The sequence below is a fragment of the Orcinus orca genome, chromosome 7 (assembly GCF_937001465.1).
Source record: "Orcinus orca chromosome 7, mOrcOrc1.1, whole genome shotgun sequence".
NCBI lineage: Eukaryota > Metazoa > Chordata > Mammalia > Artiodactyla > Delphinidae > Orcinus > Orcinus orca.
The window spans coordinates 2,168,275-2,180,954 of record NC_064565.1 but is presented as its reverse complement, the minus strand read 5'-3'; the positions used below and the strand labels follow the sequence as shown (position 1 = coordinate 2,180,954).

At 43.6% G+C, this 12,680-nt stretch overlaps 1 long non-coding RNA gene across 1 annotated transcript in view; it reads left to right on the top strand.

Annotated features, from left to right (window-relative positions):
* Positions 1-2,217: 2,217 nt before the first annotated feature.
* Positions 2,218-12,680, top strand: part of LOC125965016 (uncharacterized) — a 97,267-nt gene continuing 86,804 nt past the window's right edge. Inside the window, exons 1-2 of the long non-coding RNA XR_007478447.1 lie at positions 2,218-2,246; positions 11,865-11,946. This is a non-coding gene — a long non-coding RNA (uncharacterized LOC125965016). The remainder of the gene's footprint in view (positions 2,247-11,864; positions 11,947-12,680) is intronic.

Sequence of the window (12,680 nt, the reverse complement as noted above, 5' to 3'; positions counted from 1 at the left end):
CTGGAATGTTGCACCCGAGTACCAGGGGACGAAAACTGAGACATATTGGAACACGTCTCCCGATCACACGGTTGATCATACTCTGGGTTCCACATGCATGTTTTAGCTGAAGGAAGAATACCTTAAACCTGGAGTGTTGAGACCCATGGAATGGGTACCATGCAATATGACTTCAAAGGGTCTTCACTTGCTCAGCAAACCTCTCCAATGTTATCACTGCTGCGTTTATGCATCTGTACACACGCTTGATTCTCTTTTGGAGACATAGCAATCCATAGGTTTTAAGATACTTACTAGTCAGGTACATTCTTAGGCGTTTAATACGGGGTGTTGAGTCCATTTCATTGAGCAAGGAGTAGCTCTTGTCTATTCCATATTTGGCTTAAGGAACTTTATCTGTGCTCATTTCAATCTCTGGTTTTATGCAGCACCCCAACTCACCTTTCCCCTTAAGCAAGCATAAGTTGGTTTTCTAAATTTGAGACCCTGTTCTGTTTTGTAATTCAGTTCCTGTATAGCCAAGTTTACATTCCGTGTATTAGTGATATCTTATGGTGTTTCTTTATCTGTGTGACTTATTTCAGTTAGAATCATCATACCTGAATCCTCTCATTATGTTGCTATGGGCCTGATGACATAGATTTGATTGCTGAGTGATATTGCATTGTACGTAAGTACCACAAATTCTTTATCCATTTTTCACTTTCTGCGATATTGAACTTGTACCGTAAACGAGGTTCTTGTAAACAGAGCCGTCCCAAACTTTGGGGTGGCTGTGTCTTTTTGATTTTAATTTCCCCAAGCTATAGGACCATAAGTGGAAGTGCCCTAGGCTCTGTTGCTTTGTTTTTTAGATGTTTCAGGAAACACCATACACTTCTCCCCAGTGGCTGTTGGCAATTTACATCCCGCCCATCAGCATAACAAGGCTCCCAGTTCTCCATGGCCTGTCCTGCCTTTATGGATTTTACACTTTTTTCAGATGGCCCTTTTGACCGGGGGGAAGTGAGCCTTCATTGTAGTGCAGATTTCCTTTGCAAGCTTGCTTGGTTGGTCAAAAAGGGCGTATGCGTTTTTTCCTGAATATATTCAGGAAAAAACGCATACGCCCTTTTTGGCCAAGTGCATCATTGTGGACGTTCTGCCTCTTTTCCTATGCTTTAAATGCAATTCCAGTCTACCTCCTGAAATCAGTTTCCTGCAATTCTGCCCCGCTTTCAAGTCCTCTTGGCAGCCTTACTTCAGTATATTTTTGGACGATAGCTGTCATTTATAACTCTGCAGGTTTGTGAATTACAGTGCCCCTGAGCTCCTTTCTTCAACTCGCTTTCCTGTTTGCTGGCCCCAAAACCGCAGGATTGCTTCAGGTCCTAATCTGGTTCCGGCACGGCACGCTGAGCCTTTGGTTAATTCCTCTTCCTGGTCGGAAATGAGAGTTAATGTTGCCCGTCCAGACACCTCCAGCTAGTCTCTCATTGGTTCTGCCTATTCCTGTTCATCTTCTGCAGTAATTGCAAACTGGGCCAAACAGCAGGTTAAAGACACTGACTCTCCAATTCGGGAGAGTGTTAGTAAAGCGTCTGGAAAGTTGCACCCGAGTACCAGGGGACGAAAACTGAGACATATTGGAACACGTCTCCCGATCACACGGTTGATCATACTCTGGGTTCCACATGCATGTTTTAGCTGAAGGAAGAATACCTTAAACCTGGAGAGTTGAGACCCGTGGAATGGGTACCATGCAATATGACTTCAACGGGTCTTCATTTGCTCACCGAAACTCTCCAATCCTATCACTGCTGCGTTTATGCCCCTGTACACACACTTGATTCTCTTTCAGAGAGATAGCAATACACAGGTTTTAAGATATTTACTAGTCAGGTACATTCTTAGGCGTTTAATATGGGGTGTTGAGTCCATTTCGTTGAGCAAGGAGTAGCTCTTGTCTATTCCATATTTTGCTTAAGGAACTTTATCTGTGCTCATTTCAATCTCTGGTTTTATGCAGCACCCCAAGTCACCTTTCCCCTTAAGAAAGCATAAGTTGGTTTTCTAAATTTGAGACCCTGTTGTGTTTTGTAATTCAGTTCCTGTGTAGCCAAGTTTACATTCCGTGTATTAGTGATATCTTATGATGTTTCTTTTTCTGTGTGACTTATTTCAGTTAGAATCATCATACCTGAATCCACTCATTATGCTGCTATGGGCCTGATGACACAGATTTCATTGCTGAGTGATATTGCATTGTACGTAAGTACCACAACTTCTTTATCCATTTTTCACTTTCTGCGATATTGAACTTGTACCGTAAACGAGGTTCTTGTAAACAGAGCTGTCCCAAACTTTGGGGTGGCTGTGTCTTTTTGATTTTAATTTCCCTAAACTATAGAACCATAAGTGAAAGTGCCCTAGGCTCTGTTGCTTTGTTTTTTAGATGTTTCAGGAAACACCATACACTTCTCCAGAGTGGCTGTTGGCAACTTACATCCCGCCCATCAGCATAACAAGGCTCCCAGTTCTCCATGGCCTGTCCTGCCTTTCTGGATTTTACACTTTTTCAGATGGCCCTTTTGACCGGGGGGAAGTGAGACTTCATTGTAGTGCAGATTTCCTTTGCAAGCTTGCTTGGTTTGCCAAAAAGTGTGTATGCGTTTTTTCCTGAATATATTCAGGAGAAAACGCATACACCCTTTTTGGCCAAGTTCATCATTGTGGACGTTCTGACCCTTTTCCTATGATTTAAATGCAATTCCAGTCTACCTCCTGAAATCGGTTTCCTGCAATTCTGCCCCGATTTCAAGTCCTCTTGGCAGCCTTACTTCAGTACATTTTTGGATGATAGCTGTCATTTATAACTCTGCAGGTTTGTGAATTACAGTGTCCCTGAGCTCCTTTCTTCAACTCGCTTTCCTGTGAGCTGGCCCCAACACAGCAGGATTGCTTCAGGCCCTAATCTGGTTCCGGCACGGCACGCTGAGACTTTGGTTAATTCCTCTTCCTGGTGGGAAATGAGAGTTAAATTTGCCCGTCCACACACCTCCAGCTAGTCTCTCATTGGTTCTCCCTATTCCTGTTCATCTTCCGCAGAAATTGCAAACTGGGCCAAACAGGAGGTTAAAGGCACTGACTCTCCAAGTCGGGAGAGTGTTAGTAAAGCGTCTGGAATGTTGCACCCGAGTACCAGGGACGAAAACTGAGACATATTGGAACACGTCTCCCGATCACACGGTTGATCATACTCTGGGTTCCACATGCATGTTTTAGCTGAAGGAAGAATACGTTAAACCTGGAGAGTTGAGACCCGTGGAATGGGTACCATGCAATATGACTTCAAAGGGTCTTCATTTGTTCACCGAACCTCTCCAATCCTATCACTACAGCGTTTATACCCCTGTACACATGCTTGATTCTCTTTCAGAGACAGCAATCCATAGGTTTTAAGATACTTACTAGTCAGGTACATTCTTAGGCGTTTAATATGGGGTGTTGAGTCCATTTCATTGAGCAAGGAGTAGCTCTTGTCTATTCCATATTTGGCTTAAGGAACTTTATCTGTGCTCATTTCAATCTCTGGTTTTATGCAGCACCCCAACTCACGTATCCCCTTAAGCAAGCATAAGTTGGTTTTCTAAATTTGAGACCCTGTTCTGTTTGTAATTCTGTTCCTGTGTAGCCAAGTTTACATTCCGTTTATTAGTGATATCTTATAATGTTTCTATTTCTGTGTGAATTATTTCAGTTAGATTCATCATACCTGAATCCACTCATTATGCTGCTACGGACCTGATGACATAGATTTGATTGCTGAGTGATATTGCATTGTACCTAAGTACCACAACTTCTTTATCCATTTTTCAATTTCTGCGATATTGAACTTGTACCGTAAACGAGGTTCTTGTAAACAGAGCCGTCCCAAACTTTGGGGTGGCTGTGTCTTTTTTATTTTAATTTCCCTAAGCTATAGGACCATAAGTGGAAGTGCCCTAGGCTCTGTTGCTTTGTTTTTTAGGTGTTTCAGGAAACACCATACACTTCTCCCCAGTGGCTGTTGGCAATTTACATCCCACCCATCAGCATAACAAGTCTCTCAGTTCTCCATAGCCTGTCCTGCCTTTCTGGATTTTACACTTTTTTCAGATGGCCCTTTTGACCGGGGGGAAGTGAGACTTCATTGTAGTGCAGATTTCCTTTGCAAGCTTGCTTGGTTGGCCAAAAAGGGCGTATGCGTTTTTTCCTGAATATATTCAGGAAAAAACGCATATGCCCTTTTTGGCCAAGTGCATCATTGTCGACGTTCTGCCTCTTTTCCTGTGCTTTAAATGCAATCCAATTCTGATTCCTCCTGAAATCGGTTTCCTGCAATTCTGCCCCGCTTTCAAGTCCTCTTGGCAGCCTTACTTCAGTATATTTTTGGACGATAGCTGTCATTTATAACTCTGCAGGTTTGTGAATTACAGTGCCCCTGAGCTCATTTCTTCAACTCGCTTTCTTGTGAGCTGGCCGCAACACCACAGGATTCCTTCAGGCCCTAATATGGTTCCGGCACGGCACGCTGAGCCTTTGGTTAATTCCTCTTCCTGGTGGGAAATGATTGTTAAATTTGCCCATCCAGACACCTCCAGCTACTCTCTCATTGGTTCTCCCTATTCCTGTTCATCTTCCGCAGTAATTGCAAACTGGGCCAAACAGGAGGTTAAAGGCACTGACTCTCCAAGTTGGGAGAGTGTTAGTAAAGCGTCTGGAATGTTGCACCCGTTTACCAGGGGACGAGAACTGAGACATATTGGAACACGTCTCCCAATCACACGGTTGATCATACTCTGGGTACCACATGCATGTTTTAGCTGAAGGAAGAATACCTTAAACCTGGAGAGTTGAGACCCATGGAATGGGTACCATGCAATATGACTTCAAATGGTCTTCACTTGCTCACCGAACCTCTCCAATCCTATCACTGCTGCGTTTATGCCCCTGTACACACGCTTGATTCTCTTTCGGAGACATAGCAATCCATAGTTTTTTTTTTTTTTTTTTTTTGTGGTACGCGGGCCTCTCACTGTCGTGGCCTCTCCAGTTGCGGAGCATAGGCTCCGGACGCGCAGGCCCAGCGGCCATGACTCACGGGCCCAGACGCTCCACGGCATGCGGGATCTCCCCAGACCACGGCACGAACCCGCGTCCCCTGCATCGGCAGGCGGACCCCCAACCACTGCGCCACCAGGGAAACCCTGCAATCCATAGGTTTTAAGATACTTACTAGTCAGGTACATTCGTAGGCGTTTAATATGGGGTGTTGAGTCCATTTCATTGAGCAAGGAGTAGCTCTTGTCTATTCCATATTTGGCTTATAGAACTTTATCTGTGCTCATTTCAATCTCTGGTTTTATGCAGCACCCCAACTCACCTTTCCCCTTAAGCAAGCATAAGTTGCTTTTCTAAATTTGAGACCATGTTCTGTTTTGTAATTCAGTTCCTGTGTAGCCAAGTGTACATTCCATGTATTAGTGAAATCTTATGATGTTTCTTTTTCTGTGTGACTTATTTCAGTTAGAATCATCATACCTGAATCCACTCATTATGCTGCGATGGGCCTGATGACATAGATTTCATTGCTGAGTGATATTGCATTGTACGTAAGTACCACAACTTCTTTATCCATTTTTCACTTTCTGCGATATTGAACTTGTACCGTAAACGAGGTTCTTGTAAACAGAGCTGTCCCAAACTTTGGGGTGGCTGTCTCTTTTTTATTTTAATTTCCCTAAGCAATAGGACCATAAGTGGAAGTGCCCTAGGCTCTGTTGCTTTGTTTTTTAGATGTTTCAGGAAACACCATACACTTCTCCTGAGTGGCTCTTGGCAATTTGCATCCCGACCATCAGCATAACTAGGCTCCCAGTTCTCCATGGTCTGTCCTGCCTTTCTGGATTTTACACTTTTTTCAGATGGCCCTTTTGACCGGGGGGAAGTGAGACTTCATTGTAGTGAAGATTTTCTTTGAAGCTTCCTTGGTTGGCCAAAAAGTGTGTATGCGTTTTTTCCTGAATATATTCAGGAAAAAACACATACGCCCTTTTTGGCCAAGTGCATCATTGTGGACATTCTGCCTCTTTTCCTATGCTTTAAATGCAATTCCAGCCTACCTCATGAAATCGGTTTCCTGCAATTCTGCCCCGCTTTCAAGTCCTCTTGGCAGCCTTACTTCAGTATATTTTTGGACGATAGCTGTCAGTTATAACTCTGCAGGTTTGTGAATTACAGTGCCCCTGAGCTCCTTTCTGCAACTCGCTTTCTTGTGAGCTGCCCGCAACACCTCAGGATTTCTTCAGGCCCTAATCTGGTTCCGGGTCGGCACGGTGAGCCTTTGGTTAATTCCTCTTCGTGGTGGGAAATGAGAGTTAAATTTGCCCGTCTAGACACCTCCAGCTAGTCTCTCATTGGTTCTCCCTATTCCTGTTAATCTTCCATAGAAATTGCAAACTGGGCTAAACAGGAGGTTAAAGGCACTGACTCTCCAAGTCGGGAGAGTGTTAGTAAAGCATCTGGAATGTTGCACCCGAGTACCAGGGGACGAAAACTGAGACATATTGGAACACGTCTCCCGAGCACACGGTTGATCATACTCTGGGTTCCACATGCATGTTTTAGCTGAAGGAAGAATAGCTTAAACATGGAGAGTTTAGACCCGTGGAATGGGTACCATACAATATGACTTCAAAGGGTCTTCATTTGCTAACCGAACCTCTCCAGTGTTATTACTGCTGCGATTATGCCCCTGTACACACGCTTGATTCTCTTTCGGAGACATAGCAATCCATAGGTTTTAAGATACTTACTAGTCAGGTACATTCTTAGGCGTTTAACACGGGGTATTGAGTCCATTTCGTTTAACAAGGAGTAGCTCTTGTCTATTCCATATTTGGCTTAAGGAAATTTATCTGTGCTCATTTCAGTCTCTGGTTTTATGCAACACCCCAACTCACCTTTCCCCTTAAGTAAGCATAAGTTGGTTTTCTAAATTTGAGACCCTGTTCTGTTTTGTAATTCAATTCCTGTGTAGCCAGGTTTACATTCCGTGTGTTAGTGATATCTTATGATGTTTCATTATCTGTGTGACTTATTTCAGTTAGAATCATCATACCTGAATCCTCTCATTATGCTGCTATGGGCCTGATGACATAGATTTTATTGCTGAGTGATATTGCATTGTACGTAAGTACCACAACTTCTTTATCCATTTTCCACTTTCTGCAATATTGAACTTGTACCATAAACTAAGTTCTTGTAAACAGAGCTGTCCCAAACTTTGGGGTGGCTGTGTCTTTTTGATTTTAATTTCCCTAAGCTATAGGACCATAAGTGGAAGTGCCCAAGGCTCTATTGCTTTGTTTTTTAGATATTTCAGGAAACACCATACACTTCTCCTGAGTGGCTGTTGGCAATTTACATCCCGCCCATCAGCATAACAAGGCTCCCAGTTCTCTATGGCCTGTCCTGCCTTTCTGGATTTTACACTTTTTTCAGATGGCCCTTTTGACCCGGGGGAAGTGAGACTTCATTGTAGTGCAGATATCCTTTGCAAGCTTGCTTGGTTGGCCAAAAACGGCATATGCACTTTTTCCTGAATATATTCAGGAAAAAACGCATACGCCCTTTTTGGCCAAGTGCATCATTGTGAACGTTCTGCCTCTTTTCCTATGCTTTAAATGCAATTCCAGTCTACCTCCTGAAATCGGTTTCCTGCAATTCTGCCCCGATTTCAATCCTCTTGGCAGCCTTACTTCAGTATATTTTTGGACGATAGCTGTCATTTATAACTCTGCAGGTTTGTGAATTACAGTGCCCCTGAGCTCCTTTCTTCAACTCGCTTTCTTGTGAGCTGGCCGCAACACCGCAGGATTGCTTCAGGCCCTAGTCTTGTTCCGGCACGTCACACTGAGCCTTTGGTTAATTCCTCTTCCTGGTGGGAAATGAGAGTTAAATTTGCCCGTCCAGACACCTCCAGCTAGTCTCTCATTGGTTCTCCCTATTCCTGTTCATCTTCCGGAGAAATAGCAACCTGGGCCAAACAGGAGTTTAAAGGCACTGACTCTCCAAGTCGGGAGAGTGTTAGTAAAGCGTCTGGAATGTTGCACCCGAGTACCAGGGGACGAAAACTGAGACATATTGGAATACGTCTCCCGATCACACGGTTGATCATACTCTGGGTTCCACATGCATGTTTTAGCTGAAGGAAGAATACCTTAAACCTGGAGAGTTGAGACCCGTGGAATGGGTACCATGCAATATGACTTCAAAGGGTCTTCATTTGCTCACTGAAACTCTCCAATCCTATCACTGCTGCGTTTATGCCCCTGTACACACGCTTGATTCTCTTTCGGAGACATAGCAATCCATAGGTTTTAAGATACTTACTAGTCAGGTACATTCTTAGGCGTTTAATACGGGGTGTTGAGTCCATTTCATTGAGCAAGGAGTAGCTCTTGTCTATTCCATATTTGGCTTATAGAACTTTATCTGTGCTCATTTCAATCTCTGGTTTTATGCAGCACCCCAACTCACCTTTCCCGTTAAGCAAGCATAAGTTGGTTTTCTAAATTTGAGACCCTGTTGTGTTTTGTAATTCAGTTCCTGTGTAGCCAAGTTTACATTCCGTGTATTAGTGATATGTTATGATGTTTCTTTTTCTGTGTGACTTATTTCAGTTAGAATCATCATACCTGAATCCACTCATTATGCTGCTATGGGCCTGATGACATAGATTTCATTGCTGAGTGATATTGCATTGTACGTAAGTACCACACCTTCTTTATCCATTTTTCACTTTCTACCATATTGAACTTGTACCGTAAACGAGGTTGTTGTAAACAGAGCACTCCTAAACTTTGGGGTGGCTGTGTCTTTTTGATTTTAATTTCCCTAAGCTATAGGACCATAAGTGGAAGTGCCCTAGGCTCTGTTGCTTTGTTTTTTAGGTGTTTCAGGAAACACCATACACTTATCCTGAGTGGCTGTTGGCAATTTACATCCCGCCCGTCAGCATAACAAGGCTCCCACTTCTACATGGCCTGTCCTGCCTTTCTGTATTTTACACTTTTTTCAGATGGCCCTTTGAGCGGGGGGAAGTGAGACTTCATTGTAGTGCAGATTTCCTTTGCAAGCTTGCTTGGTTGGCCAAAAAGGGCGTATGCGTTTTTTCCTGAATATATTCAGGAAAAAACGCATACGCCCTTTTTGGCCAAGTGCATCATTGTGGACGTTCTGCCTCTTTTCCTATGCTTTAAATGCTATTCCAGTCTACCTCCTGAAATCCGTTTCCTGCAATTCTGCCCCACTTTCAAGTCCTCTTGGCAGCCTTACTTCAGTATATTTTTGGATGGTAGCTGTCAGTTATAACTCTGCAGGTTTGTGAATTACAGTGCCCCTGAGCTCCTTTCTTCAACTCGCTTTCCTGTGAGCTGGCCCCAACACCGTAGGATTGCTTCAGGCCCTAATCTAGTTCCGGCACGGCACACTGAGACTTTGGTTAATTCCTCTTCCTGGTGGGAAATGAGAGTTAAATTTGCCCGTCCAGACACCTCCAGCTAGTCTCTCATTGGTTCTCCCTATTCCTGTTCATCTTCCGCAGAAATTGCAAACTGGGCCAAACAGGAGGTTAAAGGCTCTGACTCTCCAAGTCGGGAGAGGGTTAGTAAGGGGTCTGGAATGTTGCACCCGAGTACCAGGGGACGAAAACTGAGACATATTGGAACACGTCTCCCGATCACACGGTTGATCATACTCTGGGTTCCACATGCATGTTTTAGCTGAAGGAAGAATACCTTAAACCTGGAGTGTTGAGACCCATGGAATGGGTACCATGCAATATGACTTCAAAGGGTCTTCACTTGCTCAGCAAACCTCTCCAATGTTATCACTGCTGCGTTTATGCATCTGTACACACGCTTGATTCTCTTTTGGAGACATAGCAATCCATAGGTTTTAAGATACTTACTAGTCAGGTACATTCTTAGGCGTTTAATACGGGGTGTTGAGTCCATTTCATTGAGCAAGGAGTAGCTCTTGTCTATTCCATATTTGGCTTAAGGAACTTTATCTGTGCTCATTTCAATCTCTGGTTTTATGCAGCACCCCAACTCACCTTTCCCCTTAAGCAAGCATAAGTTGGTTTTCTAAATTTGAGACCCTGTTCTGTTTTGTAATTCAGTTCCTGTATAGCCAAGTTTACATTCCGTGTATTAGTGATATCTTATGGTGTTTCTTTATCTGTGTGACTTATTTCAGTTAGAATCATCATACCTGAATCCTCTCATTATGTTGCTATGGGCCTGATGACATAGATTTGATTGCTGAGTGATATTGCATTGTACGTAAGTACCACAAATTCTTTATCCATTTTTCACTTTCTGCGATATTGAACTTGTACCGTAAACGAGGTTCTTGTAAACAGAGCCATCCCAAACTTTGGGGTGGCTGTGTCTTTTTGATTTTAATTTCCCCAAGCTATAGGACCATAAGTGGAAGTGCCCTAGGCTCTGTTGCTTTGTTTTTTAGATGTTTCAGGAAACACCATACACTTCTCCCCAGTGGCTGTTGGCAATTTACATCCCGCCCATCAGCATAACAAGGCTCCCAGTTCTCCATGGCCTGTCCTGCCTTTATGGATTTTACACTTTTTTCAGATGGCCCTTTTGACCGGGGGGAAGTGAGCCTTCATTGTAGTGCAGATTTCCTTTGCAAGCTTGCTTGGTTGGTCAAAAAGGGCGTATGCGTTTTTTCCTGAATATATTCAGGAAAAAACGCATACGCCCTTTTTGGCCAAGTGCATCATTGTGGACGTTCTGCCTCTTTTCCTATGCTTTAAATGCAATTCCAGTCTACCTCCTGAAATCAGTTTCCTGCAATTCTGCCCCGCTTTCAAGTCCTCTTGGCAGCCTTACTTCAGTATATTTTTGGACGATAGCTGTCATTTATAACTCTGCAGGTTTGTGAATTACAGTGCCCCTGAGCTCCTTTCTTCAACTCGCTTTCCTGTTTGCTGGCCCCAAAACCGCAGGATTGCTTCAGGTCCTAATCTGGTTCCGGCACGGCACGCTGAGCCTTTGGTTAATTCCTCTTCCTGGTCGGAAATGAGAGTTAATGTTGCCCGTCCAGACACCTCCAGCTAGTCTCTCATTGGTTCTGCCTATTCCTGTTCATCTTCTGCAGTAATTGCAAACTGGGCCAAACAGCAGGTTAAAGACACTGACTCTCCAATTCGGGAGAGTGTTAGTAAAGCGTCTGGAAAGTTGCACCCGAGTACCAGGGGACGAAAACTGAGACATATTGGAACACGTCTCCCGATCACACGGTTGATCATACTCTGGGTTCCACATGCATGTTTTAGCTGAAGGAAGAATACCTTAAACCTGGAGAGTTGAGACCCGTGGAATGGGTACCATGCAATATGACTTCAACGGGTCTTCATTTGCTCACCGAAACTCTCCAATCCTATCACTGCTGCGTTTATGCCCCTGTACACACACTTGATTCTCTTTCAGAGAGATAGCAATACACAGGTTTTAAGATATTTACTAGTCAGGTACATTCTTAGGCGTTTAATATGGGGTGTTGAGTCCATTTCGTTGAGCAAGGAGTAGCTCTTGTCTATTCCATATTTTGCTTAAGGAACTTTATCTGTGCTCATTTCAATCTCTGGTTTTATGCAGCACCCCAACTCACGTATCCCCTTAAGCAAGCATAAGTTGGTTTTCTAAATTTGAGACCCTGTTCTGTTTTGTAATTCAGTTCCTGTGTAGCCAAGTTTACATTCCGTGTATTAGTGATATCTTATGATGTTTCTTTTTCTGTGTGACTTATTTCAGTTAGAATCATCATACCTGAATCCACTCATTATGCTGCTATGGGCCTGATGACACAGATTTCATTGCTGAGTGATATTGCATTGTACGTAAGTACCACAACTTCTTTATCCATTTTTCACTTTCTGCGATATTGAACTTGTACCGTAAACGAGGTTCTTGTAAACAGAGCCATCCCAAACTTTGGGGTGGCTGTGTCTTTTTGATTTTAATTTCCCTAAACTATAGAACCATAAGTGAAAGTGCCCTAGGCTCTGTTGCTTTGTTTTTTAGATGTTTCAGGAAACACCATACACTTCTCCAGAGTGGCTGTTGGCAACTTACATCCCGCCCATCAGCATAACAAGGCTCCCAGTTCTCCATGGCCTGTCCTGCCTTTCTGGATTTTACACTTTTTCAGATGGCCCTTTTGACCGGGGGGAAGTGAGACTTCATTATAGTGCAGATTTCCTTTGCAAGCTTGCTTGGTTTGCCAAAAAGTGTGTATGCGTTTTTTCCTGAATATATTCAGGAGAAAACGCATACACCCTTTTTGGCCAAGTTCATCATTGTGGACGTTCTGACCCTTTTCCTATGATTTAAATGCAATTCCAGTCTACCTCCTGAAATCGGTTTCCTGCAATTCTGCCCCGATTTCAAGTCCTCTTGGCAGCCTTACTTCAGTACATTTTTGGATGATAGCTGTCATTTATAACTCTGCAGGTTTGTGAATTACAGTGTCCCTGAGCTCCTTTCTTCAACTCGCTTTCCTGTGAGCTGGCCCCAACACAGCAGGATTGCTTCAGGCCCTAATCTGGTTCCGGCACGGCACGCTGAGAC